Source organism: Perca fluviatilis, chromosome 2 (genome assembly GCF_010015445.1).
Source record: "Perca fluviatilis chromosome 2, GENO_Pfluv_1.0, whole genome shotgun sequence".
Classification (NCBI taxonomy): Eukaryota; Metazoa; Chordata; class Actinopteri; order Perciformes; family Percidae; genus Perca; species Perca fluviatilis.
Window position 1 is genome coordinate 17,095,386 of NC_053113.1, and position 12,722 is coordinate 17,108,107.

Below are 12,722 nucleotides of genomic sequence, written 5' to 3' on the forward strand. Positions count from 1 at the left end.
CATGGTGACATGTAGGAGGCGGGTCGCTGCGTCGGCTGGTGACGCTTACAGAAAGGTATGAACCAATCATAAATTAGCTCCGCTACCGGACTGACGTCACCCTTAAAGCGAACAGAACCGTTACTTGGTTGCAGAAAGAAACTACAACTGCAAGATGATAGAAGATATGGCTAAATACCAGCGTAGTCTTGATTTAAAGCACATGAGGATGTAGCTAGTCTTCTATTAAAAATTGTCGGTCAACCGTCACAGCAACTTAAGTAATGGTCTAAAAAGCAACACCAATTTGCCATAAAGATACCTTTGGGGGCGTTTCGCTGCCCGTTTGGATCGGGATGATCTCCCAACAGTGAGGTGAGTAAATGCAGTCCAGTAACGTTAACGTTACCCCACAGCTCACACCACCATAACCCTCAGCTAGCCTACTGTTCTCTTCTATGGGCAGAAGCAAGTCAAACTTCTACATCCGACAATGTTAGGCTGCGTTGCTTGCCGAGAATAAAAAAAACACCATTTAATGCATTAGAAGTCACAATGAGCCGCTAAAATATTCGGCATTAAAACATGTCTGCGAAACATCTCAGTAATTTCAAATGTTAAGACAGGTAACGTTAGCCTTACTAGTTCCTACATAAACTGCCCGACGTTGTGTTATGGGGGAAGAGTAACACCTAAACCAACTCTGAAAGTTCAAAATGTAGCTAAAGGTCCAAGCTGTATGCGGTAGCTAGTCATTGAACACACCGCTGTCTTTGCTGCACAGAGAAGCTAGGTAACGTTACTGTTTAACGTTACTTGCGTTAACCAGCCGATGCGGGACGTTCGCCGAGGTGACACGGAGACAATAACCATTCAGGCTTGTTAATAAGCGTTGTATTAACTTTGTACTTCGCTACCACCATGAAAAGAACTACTGGGAAAACTGAGTTTTCGCTGATACTATCTCCTGTATATCTCTAGCTATGCTCTCCGCCCCCTTCACTCTGTCAAACCTGCCCCGCTTCCATTACCGAGCAACGCTCCTACGTGGTTTTCTAACGTTAATCACGTATGGAATAATGTTATCCCCATACTTAATGCAAAATGATTTCAAATGCATTGATATTTGCCTTAAACCAGTCCGTTATGCACCATGTGAAAACGGCCACACTGCGGTGCATCGAGTATGGCTTCTGTTCTTGTGTCGTCCCATCTTCTCCTTGTCATGAAATGCTATACCCTCCACGGAGACCGATCCACTCTGTCTTTTTCCATTGTCTTACGTCAACTGTTCTCCTGTGCCTAGAAAATACTCGATTTGGTAATTTACTGGTGTATGTTTTTCATACATTAGTTTTGCAACTATACACGGATGGCCAGAATAAGGGAAGCAAGGTAGAATATTATTTTAATTTGTAAGAAATTACATGTAGAAGATAAGTCATATAACGCTGAAATACAGTTAGTACCATCACCGTAAAAATCCATGACAAATTGTACTTTGATATGTGACTGACAGGCAACAAATGACTTATTGTGGCAGTTTGGGGTGTATATATAGTAACTTATGCAGTTGCACTTTTACTTGAGGAATGCAGAGGTGCCTGCTGTGGACGAATCATGATCCAGTCAAGCTTGCCAATCTGCTGGCTAAAGCAGTGTGGTGGACTTGATGCTTACCCAGCTTGGCTTATAAAATCTTAATGCTAGTCCTTTAAGAGCAAATTGGAATGCCACTGAGTGTTGAGTGACCTGTAGAGGCCATAGGCGTCTGCTATATTTACCGGCTCTGTAACTTGATCTGTGGCATTCTGGATCGCTGTGCTCATACTATCCTCTCACACTCTGGGGCCACAGCCTCCCAAGTAGCACCTCATTTCTTTCAGTCTATTGGCCTGGCCGCTCAGAACAACAAGGGTGAGCCTCTTAACATACTAACTTAACTGCCACTCTTCCTCCCTTTTCCTCTGTTAGGTACCTGGTTGTCTGTTGAATGCATACTGTGTGGGCTGTTTGGTCAGCTGTAGGGTATGTCTTCCCAAGGAGACAATGATAGAGAACAGGGATAACGTTTCAGAAAGTTCTGGATTTGTCTAGCATGACTTGGGGAACAGTGAACAACTCTTCAGGGTAGGGCATTTCAAAAGTTGATATGTGTGAAGTTTGCATTGAAAAGTCAAAATGTATAAAGCAGCTTGTTGTGATGGCTAAATATGCGCTTTGAATCAAGTGCTGGAAGAATCACAAAATAAGGCTGTACAAGATGGAGTCAACCTTTCAACTTTGTCTTTACCTGAGCTTTATAATTGAGCAACTTATCTGGATTTGATAATACGAGCTGAAGGATGCATCATCAATCTTTAATGGTTGGACATGAAATCCAGAGAATGTGTTGACCGGTGGCCTGTACGGTCACTTCATGCTGAAAGTGTTTGCTGTAGTCAAACAGTTTTCTTAGAGAGACAGCACAAAACAGATCAAGGAGATGTTGATTTCTGCTGTCTTTGTCAATTTACAGGGCCTATGGGCACATACAGCATTTGTGATTTTCCGGCAGGGATTTTCTGTCCCACTAGTTTGATAGCAGTGTTTGACAGCATATTATTATCTAGTGATACTGTTTCTATTTGCCTGTTTCAGTTTATACATATCTAAACGAAATTCCCCAGTCAACAGAAAAAGATTAAACGTTTTAATGTTGCTGGTTCACTGTTCTGTCCTCTGTGTTGACTGGTATGTCATGTAATGTGTCTGTGTGTTTCCACAGGAGTAATCAGTGGCCCAAAGCCTGTGTGTGTGTTTGTGTGTGCGTGTGTGTGTGTACACCGTGGGGTAGCAACAGTAGAATGAGCTGCCCAAGAGCCATCACAGCCTGCAGGGACTGACATACATCGCTACAAATACGCAGGTAACTACTTCACACACACATGCTTTTACACACACGCACATGTGTGCAAAAAATCAACAAACAAACTGTTTTTTTTATGTAAGGGCAGAGTTTTACATCACTGATTGCATGATTCAGATGTATCACAGCAGAACTGGCTGATCCCTTTATTAAAGAGAGTCAAAAAAAGTAAGAAAATTTGTTATGTTTCATCAGCTTACAAATGACTCACAGAAATGACTTTACTGGAAAGGTGATGCTGCACGTCAGTTCCTTCTCAGTTTACAGCATTGCTGCCATGTAGACATTTAGACTATGACAATAATAGAGCATTGAAATTGCAGTTTACACTGCTAAAAGGTTTTGATGATGCCAATATCAGTCAGAAAACATTATCTACACACACATTTATCAACACGTATCCACTGAATTAGACACCAAAACTGCCATGCAATGCATCTGTTATATAATACAGTGATGATAGCATATTCAGATATCTAATGAAGACCAGTTTACATAGTGGATTTGGAACAAATCAACAGAAAGCCAGAGTAAACAAATTAGTTTTAAGGTGCTTTTTAAAGATGTGCACAGATTTGGCTTTTCTGAGGCAGTTTAAGGGCCAAAAAGCAACAACAGCAAAAGCACAATCCCCTGTAGTTTTCAGCCTTGACCTTGGAACTGCCAGAAGTACTTGCTCTGATGATTTGAAGCTCCTCCCTGAGGTCAGAGTGCACAGCAATTCCTTCAAATACAGAGGTGCCTTGTATGTCGGAAGTCAAATTTTTAAAATCAATAAAGTGACAGGAAGCCAACGGAGAAATCCTGAAGCTGGTGTAATGTGTGATCTATGTTTAGTTTAGTTTTTGTTAAAAGCCTGCAGAGTTCTGGGAGCTGGAGTTGTTTTTTTTTTAAGCAGGTGAACATAGCATTATGATAGCAATGCGATAACGATGCAATACGGTGCTTAACAGTATCTGGTAGAGTTGACTGATAAATCGGGCAGGCCAATATTATCTTATAGCAGTATCGTAACAACAAATTGCAGTGCAGAAATGCCAAATGTGGTTTGAGATTATTTAGAAACAGTGTTCATTACATAGTTTGTCCAACAGAACATGTCTGATTGTGTAGTTTTTGGTTTAGAAGGCTTTATTGGTGATTTTTCACTGTAGAAAGTGCTGCTATACTTTATCATAGTCAGTCCCCAGGCTGCAGTGATGGACAAAACAAGCAGATGCAGAATACCCAGAAACGCTGACCAATCAGAGCAGACTAGGTTTTTTCATTAGGGGGGCTTAAAAAGACAGGCACTCCAACAGAGTGACTCTGACAGTGGGCAAATACAGGTACAGCCGCCTTGGGCAGTATGAGAAACATAAAATGTCTTTTTCAACATTAAAGCATGTAAATGTGTTATAGTGGAAATACAAGTATGAACCTTAAAATGAGCATAAAAGACCAATTTGTTGTTTGTAAACAATGATGATGCTTTTGTGAGCGGGGCTTAACTGGTGGCAGGAAAGTGACAGTTGTGGTGGGATCTATTGATTTCCCAACCCACTTTAGATGAAAACACGGCCACTTAAGCCTGGACAGCTAGCTACGTTTGTTCAATAAATTTACAGTTTATCAGACAAAAATTTAGACTTTAGAGATCTGTTGGCCTATTTTATTTAGCTAATTTAATGGTCTGCTTCGGAAGAACGGGACACCCGGCGGGCAGTGAGACAGACTGACAGCGGGGAAACAGCTGTGGAGCCGGCGTATTTTTACTCATGATTTTTACTAGGATTTATTTCAACCAAACCACAGTTGGTGATTGCAGGAACTGCGGAAAAACTAAGTTTTGGTGAGTTCCATTTAAGTTTGAATGAAACGTGTTTTGGATGAATTAAGGTGATTGATCTAACGTTAGTCTTTGTTAGGTGAAGGAGAGAAACTTGAATTCAGAAGGTGTAGGCTACGTTATGGTTGTATTTCTCTGTTTAATAAGGACAATATGTGTTTATTTATAAGTCTAAAAAAGCTAAGAGAACTTGTGGAACGAAGGGAACTTGCCGTTTGAACACATCTCCCAGCTGACTGAGAAGAACGTTACTGTAACATTAACTTAGTCGCCACAGCCGCCGCTGGTTGCTGGGCTGACGGTGGCCGGTTGAAACAATGTAAACATATGGCCCAACCTGGTCCCTAGCTAACCCAGCGGTCTCCATGCTGCTGGCAGACAGGGAGGAGAGCGCAAGTAGCTACTCCGAAAATGGTTAAGCTAACGTTAGGGCTGGCTAGTTAGCTAGCTAGCTTATCCGTCTCTGGAGCCAGCACTGCCACTGTTCACCAGTCGGCTGTTTGGCTCATTTTCTGTAACCAACGTAGCATTAAAACTTGGAGAAATAATCAAGCTAGCTAAGAAACTAGCCCCATGGATGTATTATGAGAAAGTCGTCGCTGAAAACCCATGGATGTATTGTGACAAATCGTATATTCATCATTGTTTCAGTTGTTTTTCTGCCACCACAATGCGTGCCCAACTGCAGTGACGTAATTGTGACGTCCACTCCATATTGGTCTATAGGTCTCCTTTAAAACATGATAATTTATGAAGACATGGAGAAGTTTTGTCTGAAATTTAAACCACTTATATATGGTTCCAGGTCTCCCAGCCCACTTTCTGAGTCCGGTAGTGTCAAACGCAGCACTTACGAGAGTGCGCTCACATCACAATGTCATTTTTGACACACAAAAAAGGGCGGTCTCTGTTAAGTCCTGTCAGTGGAAACCATAAAATATAGTATTGTTTTCCAGAAAATCTGCATTTTGTACTGGAGGAAGTAAATGTTTTTAACAGTAAATATTTTTTGACAAAGTTCTTGGAATCAAAAGTGAGTGACATCATCAGTAACACCTAGGTGAGCTATAAGTGCTGCTGGTGATTGACGCTACTGTGAATTAATGCTTTAATCACAAGTTGCTATAAGCCACTTTTGTGTATCTATTGCCTCCTTCAACATCACTTAGTGGAATGGCAGAGATTGATAAGTGTTTCATTAATAAGGGTATCTAATTGACCAAATGATTAGCTCAATGAATAAAGAATCATGGCAGTCAGCTGCAGAGACTCGAGCATCAATCACTGTAGCCTGCAGATTAGGTGCTCTCTGAGGTCACTGCTGCTTTAATGGCCAGATGGTGGTAATGATAAATGCTAATTGGCTGCTTCTCTCCTGGTTTTCATAGTTTAGAAACATGTTTGTATAGTGAAAAATATGTAATGAGAGGTAAGAATTTCTTTGTAGCAGAAAATGCAGTTGATTATAAAACAAAAACAGTTTAATAAAGTATGTTTTACGGATGGAAAATAAAGGGTGGCAGAGCTGTTATAGTCAGAACCCAGAGCTTTGGAATGCGCTGATTGAGAGGCTAAGACAATCAAAAGCATTGATACTTAATCTCTTCTTTCACAGAATCTTTATGAACCAGATGTTTTTTTCCCCACTTTATTTTTCGGTTGTATTTGCCACTCTTAAGTGTTGGTGTGCCAGCACTGCCTTCCTCTAGTGCATTTCCTTTATTTTATTTTTTTCTTCGTATCTAGCTGTTAATACTGCATTATACATAGCACTGAACTGACACACACTAGACTTGGCTGATGAGAAAATGTAAGTGTTGAATGATGTCTTAGTAGTAGCTAGGGAAGGCTGGACAAGGTCCAACTATGGCTTGTTAGAATAGCCAAGTAGTCAAACCTAGTTTTAACACGAAACAACTTGGCACTTCGTTGTAATGGGCAGAAAGGGAGGGCAAAGGCGTCAGTGTGGCCCCCAGCAGTCTCTTATCCGCTCACATTTCAGGGTATATTTAGCTGCCTTTAAGAACAAGCCAAGCTTTGCTCAGAGACCCTGTAATAGCCCCCATGTTGATTTCTAACATTATTCATTTTGAAAACTACAGCTATTTTGGTGTATATTGTGGTGATGGTAACAATAGACTGTCCTATGGATTTAAGGCCAAAAACCCATCAGTCAAAGTGAGTTCACATACAGTAATTACAATTACCGTCATCCTGCATTACTTTACATAGGTACCAACGCTGGATTGTATAGTCTGGCAAAAGTCGCTAAGGGTTATTTTTTAAAGCTATGACAATTGACTTTCAATGCTCATAGAGATCAATATTTTGATGTGTAACTTATTGACAAACCAACTGAGAATTATCACCCAACTCTGCAGTTCTCCTCAGTTCTACAGTTCTACTTTGAGTGTCTTTTAGCTCATCGTTTTGGTTTCATAGCCCTCAACATTACTGTTTTGGTTCAGTCTCACTCGCAACTGTTTCCAGCTGCAGAAGGCAGCTGTTTTCAGTGAAAAAAAGCTCTTGGTTGGAGCTTAACAAATTTGTGTATTTTGCCAGAACTCAGAGTCACTCGCAGCAGTGCGGCCAAATAATTTTTCACACAATAATTTTCACTTGCATACTGTATATGACCATAATTCTACACTGTAGGCTGTGGTAAATGACAGCCGTGCTGCAACAAGCAGGCTGAGACATTACACTGTAGAGAACAGTAAAGAAAGGATTGGATTTTGATCTGCCTTATTTACACATTGAAGGCTGAAGGAGTGAAGTGAAAGAAATTGGCAATCCATTCTGATTATCAGTCATTGCCTTTTTAAGCTTTTGTTTGCTTGTAGAAGTGTGGTCCTCTGTCAGCATAGTCATTTTTTAGCCATTTTTATTTATCAACAATCCCTTTGGACTCACCACAGATGTACTGTATAATGGTCAATTTGTACTGCAGGGTAGTAATATCTTATTAAGCTATTTGTTGCACCTTAATTTGACTAAATGTGTCTGTCTGCTTGTTTCTATCTTGTTGGAAATAGGTATATCTGACCCAACATTGAACTCAGTACTCGTCTCAAAACTACACTGACTCAGCTGAGATTTAGATATTTACTATAGTACATCACTTCTTTATATACACACACACACACACACACACACACACACACACACACACACACACACACACAGACATACATACTCTCACTCCAAATCACCAGAGAGCATCCACTCTGTTGATGTTACATTCATGAAATGTGACCCCGGGGCACGGTGGCTATGGCGTCCTGCGTCATCACACACACTCTCCTACCGCACTTGACATTGGCTCTGCTCTCTAATAGGCCAGGAGGGGACCTGTTAGGACAATGTGTACTGTAAGAGATCTGACTCACTTACTCATTTAAATGATGGATTTTCAACAGAAGCAGATTTCAGTGAGATTATAGACACAATCAAAAACAACAAGAGCATTTGCAATCTATCTGTTGCTCTTCTCTCTCTATCAGCATATCAATGTCTATATACAAAAAGATATACATTTCATGCTTTAAAAAGTTCTTCCAAATATTTGTCTACATAATAGTCATATTTTCAAGCATTTTTCATCGAAAATAGTTGACATGCAGTTGTATTTAGCCATTTATTTTCATATTATGCCTTCCACATTTTATAATAGGCACACGTAGACATCAAGTCTCCAAACCTCTTATTTCTCTCCTTTTTTGACAGTACTTATTTGTAGTTTCAGATCTTTTAAATCAAATGTAATATGTTCTTGGCACCTGTAAGTCCAGTATTCAATAGGTTGAGGAGAGCGTTGTGGACTTTAAAACCAAAACAATGAGCTAAAAGGTACTAAAATGTTCAGTTGAGCTGGGGGCAGCTGCAGGGTCAGCTGATATTAAACTACTACAGACAACCCTTTTCACATTAGTCATTTATTCCATTCTTATAATAAAAATATTATAAAAGTGAGAGACTTTATCAATGACATCCAGGTGAGCTTTGGTCCTGCTGGTGATTGACACTGTAAATGGACAGAGTAGTGTGTTGAAAAGTAAAACCAGTGTGAATTGTCACATTATTAACTAGTTGCTAGTCTTTTGGTAGTTTTTTTGGTCTATATTCGTCTTTAAATTGCTCTTGAATCGGGTTCCAGGTAGTGAAAGTGTGGTTCCTAAAAAGTTTTTAGCTTGGTTTTCTGAAACCTGCCCAGTAAGTGAAACCTCATCTCTCCAGCTCTTTGCTAAAGATTGCCAGCAGTCAGCTGCTAAAATCTTCCACTGCGCTCATGCAGCCAGTCACTTCTGTTGACAGCTTCTTAATACAGATTTAGTAGAAGCTTGGCAGACAAACCAGCTCTTTCATAGTAGTAGAATGTGGTATTTTCACATTGTTATACTTAACTTTTTATTTTCCTCTGACCTCTCATATTTGATTCTATCTGATCCTGTTTTATAATTCTCCGACAGCAGCACAGAGGCTCTTTAGGCAGAGCTTTTTCATGTCCTGGGTGGTTTTCTAAAGGAAGGAAAGGAATACAGAGCAATAAGTGTAGCCACCAGTTTGTAGCTTTGATAGTAAGTGTAAATTGGCCTGCTGCTACTTTAAAGTCCTTTATGCGTTGGTAGCAAGCAAACAAATGCAGCTTGTTGCCACGGTAGCTATGGTAACTACTGGTTAACACAACCTCAGGGGAGGATGAAAATGCAGAGTAGCCAGAATGCCTTTGTGTGTGTGTGTGTGTGTGTGTGTGTGTGTGTGTGTGTGTGTGTGTGTGTGTGTGTGTGTGTGTGTGTGTGTGTGTGTGTGTGTGTGTGTGTGTGTGTGTGTGTGTGTGTGTGTGTGTCGCATGCTTGTGTCTGTGCGTGCTATGTTGTTTCCCTGGAGACATCTCCTCTAAGAAGTGAAATCCATAGTTTGCTATCATCTTATCAATCCTGTATGTCGGTCCACGTTGTGCGGTGGTGTTACTCCCACGGGTGTGAGTTGGTGTTTGCACTTCACTCTCAGCAGATCGCCCACCAGGCTAGCCCAAGCTTGTTTCACTCAGCTGCCCCTGGGTCTTTGGCTGTGAGGACACAGCTGTGAGAATACAGAAAGGTACATGCAGAAGGCTGTTGTGGTAAGGTTCAACCAAGGCCAAAGTGGTGCAGTCAAGGGTTCAAAGGACATACAGGCTATGCTTATTTGAAGGTTGTGGAGTTCTAAAATATCATCAAAGTCCCACATAAACACAAGAAAACCACAGACTTCATTTGATAAGAATTTGTCTTTGTTGTTTATGATTGGCTATTGTGTAACTGTTTATTTGAGACCATGTTGCTTAGTGAAGAGCCATGTTTATACAGTGGGTCTTACTGACAGTTTTGTCAGAGAAAACACAACTCACGGCAGTATGGTATGGATCATCTAGGATTCTCACTGTAATTTGACTCACATGATTTTCATCCTTGTGTTTACACAGTGTGAGGAGTCACATAATGAAGGTTTGAGCCAGTGTGATGATAAGGATGTGGTGGTCTTACCAGCAGCAGCTTTGTAAATCGGAGGAATTTGCAGCGATGAATACATTTTGCAGCAATCAAAGTCGGGTACAAGCTTTGAAAATGCTGCCTGGCTGGTGTCCCCTCTGTGTCCAGGCAGCACATTTCCAGCTCAAATTACCCAAAAATGTGCACTGCAAAGTCTTCTGAGTCTTCTCTAATGTATTCAACTTAGATTATGAGCCCAGATGTAGATACCGTATACGTTGTATGTGCTACTATGACATCTGATATGATCCTTTATTTTATTTTACATATTGACACAAAACAAATTAAAATAAAAACATTTTGATATCATGAATTTGTTTTTCAAGGTATTGTGAACAAGTTTTTGTACTGCTGATTAAAACACCAAATTCTTCTTTTGAAATGCATCGTCGTTATACAACTTTTGGGGCCGATGCTGCTGGTTCAAACTGGTTAGTTCAGTACCTTAGTTCAGGCCTATGTAGTGCTGTTAAAAAGGTTAATATCTTAGCAACTAGTCTATCTGCAACAGGTTGATTCTGTGGGTCTTTTAGTATGTTTGTAACCTCCTAACTATTATCTATCACAGCTCAGTTCACGGTTGATTGTCGATGCTTTTTTTCACCAATGAGGGGAGCAGGCACCATACTAATTCAGGATTCAATGTTAAAGATTTGTTCATTCATGCACCAATCATCTCTATTCATAAAGAGAAGTTTGTTTAGGGGCTTGTATGTCAGGTGACTCAAACTATCATAGTTGTTTTGGCTGACGCTTGTTTGTTCCAATTTTCTGTCACCAGTAACTGACAAGAGTGATGATGGAGAGTGAATCCAGATCCAAAAACTATGGGTGATGTCAGAGACGCAGTGTCCATGTTTTACTGTTGCCATCTGCATTACAGAACCAAAATAACCCTCCAAACACCACTGCTGCCAAATTATAGAAACAAAGCTCAAACATCTACCAAGCCTGCCTTTAGCTAGCTCTGGCTGGCTTAGCAGTACTCAACTAAATAGCCACGGCCGCTTGGCCTGCCTCTGTCTGTTTTGGCTAGCGGTGTGTGTTGGCCTGTCTCCAGCACACTGCCTGTCTGCTTACTCCAGATCCATATGCTGAATTATTGATGAACCTGTAGCCACTGAGAGAGAGGGAGGCAGAGGGAGAAAGCGATAGAGAACCTGAAGGAGGGGAAATTACACCGAGGAGAAGTAGGTGCCATCGGAAGAGAAGGCAGGGTGCCAGGGAGGAAGAGAGAAAGCTGGAGAGGATAGGGAGCAGTAAGAAAGGGAGGGAAGAGAGGAGAGAGACAGATTAAAGAAATATGAGCCTCCCTCACTAAACTCAACACGGATCAGCAACACCAGATACTTTTATTTATTCAGACCCTGGCTGCTGCGCATGTGAACAAGAGCTTCTCTCTGCCGCTGCTGCCACAGCAGGAACACACTGTGCTCGCTGCCTGGCTTTACCTCCAACAGCCCGCCGGACTCTCCCATTATAGCCGTGGTGGACACACACTATACCAAGAGAGGGAGGAGGGGTGGGCTGGTGCCCTGCTGCAAGAGAAGGGAATTTGCAATTTGAGATGTCAAAATAGTCAGGAGAGAGTCTATTCCATATTTATTTATTATTAGTGTTGCTAGATAAACATATAGACATGGCACCCTAATGTACAATATTTCCATTTGATCTGTTCCGGTTTAGAGGAATAACAGTGTAACAAGGTAACAATTAAACGGCCTATGGCTAAAATACGTATTTTTTAATGGGCACTCCATCAGTTTTACATTCAATCAAAGTGGATTTTATAGGCACAGGGAGTCATTTCTGAGGCTGTAAAAAACAGTAAACAATGTCTGTGTGGCTCTGCGTGACGTTGAACATACTGTACATAACAGAAGTGTAAAAAATGCCCGAAAACAAACACAAAAGTAAAGTGATAAAGAAAGTTTAATGGAATTGTTACACTTGGGCACAGTTACCATATGGGACAAGATGCCTCTGTAGTGGGGCCAGCAACTTCTCTTCTAACAAACTACAGTTCTTTAACAAGAAGCCTGCATCAAAAACTGGGTCAGCAAGTGCATGTGGGAGCGTGCACTGCTTTCTGGTCGAATTCTAGTATTTGTGGTTTTAAAGTTTAAAAAAATTCAATAATCTTTGTAGGCTAATGCATTGAAGACATTTCCGATCCATTTGCATTTACTACTGCATTATGCACTATACAGAAATTGCATACACTTTGACAGTGATGGCAGTTAAAGGAGACAAATGTTCACTCTGATGGATAATCTAAATCACGGAAGTTGCAAGTTGTTGTAAATTGATTTTGATAATGTAGTGCACTGAAGATAATGGCTGCCTGAAAGTCAGGAAAAACACATTGACACATCTAAACCACTATAGCGTGCTTTGAAAATGGGTTGCAGTAGTGTCAAGGAAATATGATTTGTAGTAAATGGGTTAAAGCGTGAACAAATGCTGATATTATCCT

General features: G+C 40.8%; 1 protein-coding gene across 4 annotated transcripts in view; it reads left to right on the top strand.

Moving 5' to 3' along the window:
- The first annotated feature begins 125 nt into the window (after window positions 1-125).
- Window positions 126-12,722, top strand: part of usp2a (ubiquitin specific peptidase 2a) — a 50,419-nt gene continuing 37,822 nt past the window's right edge. For 2 of the 4 annotated variants that reach the window (XM_039822476.1, XM_039822487.1), the window contains exons 1-2: window positions 1,740-1,896; window positions 2,747-2,887. The gene's annotated coding sequence lies outside the window, so the exon portion shown is untranslated. Of the gene's footprint in view, window positions 355-1,730; window positions 1,897-2,746; window positions 2,888-12,722 lie in introns of those variants that run through there. The other 2 variants (XM_039822483.1, XM_039822488.1) reach the window with 2 other exon arrangements.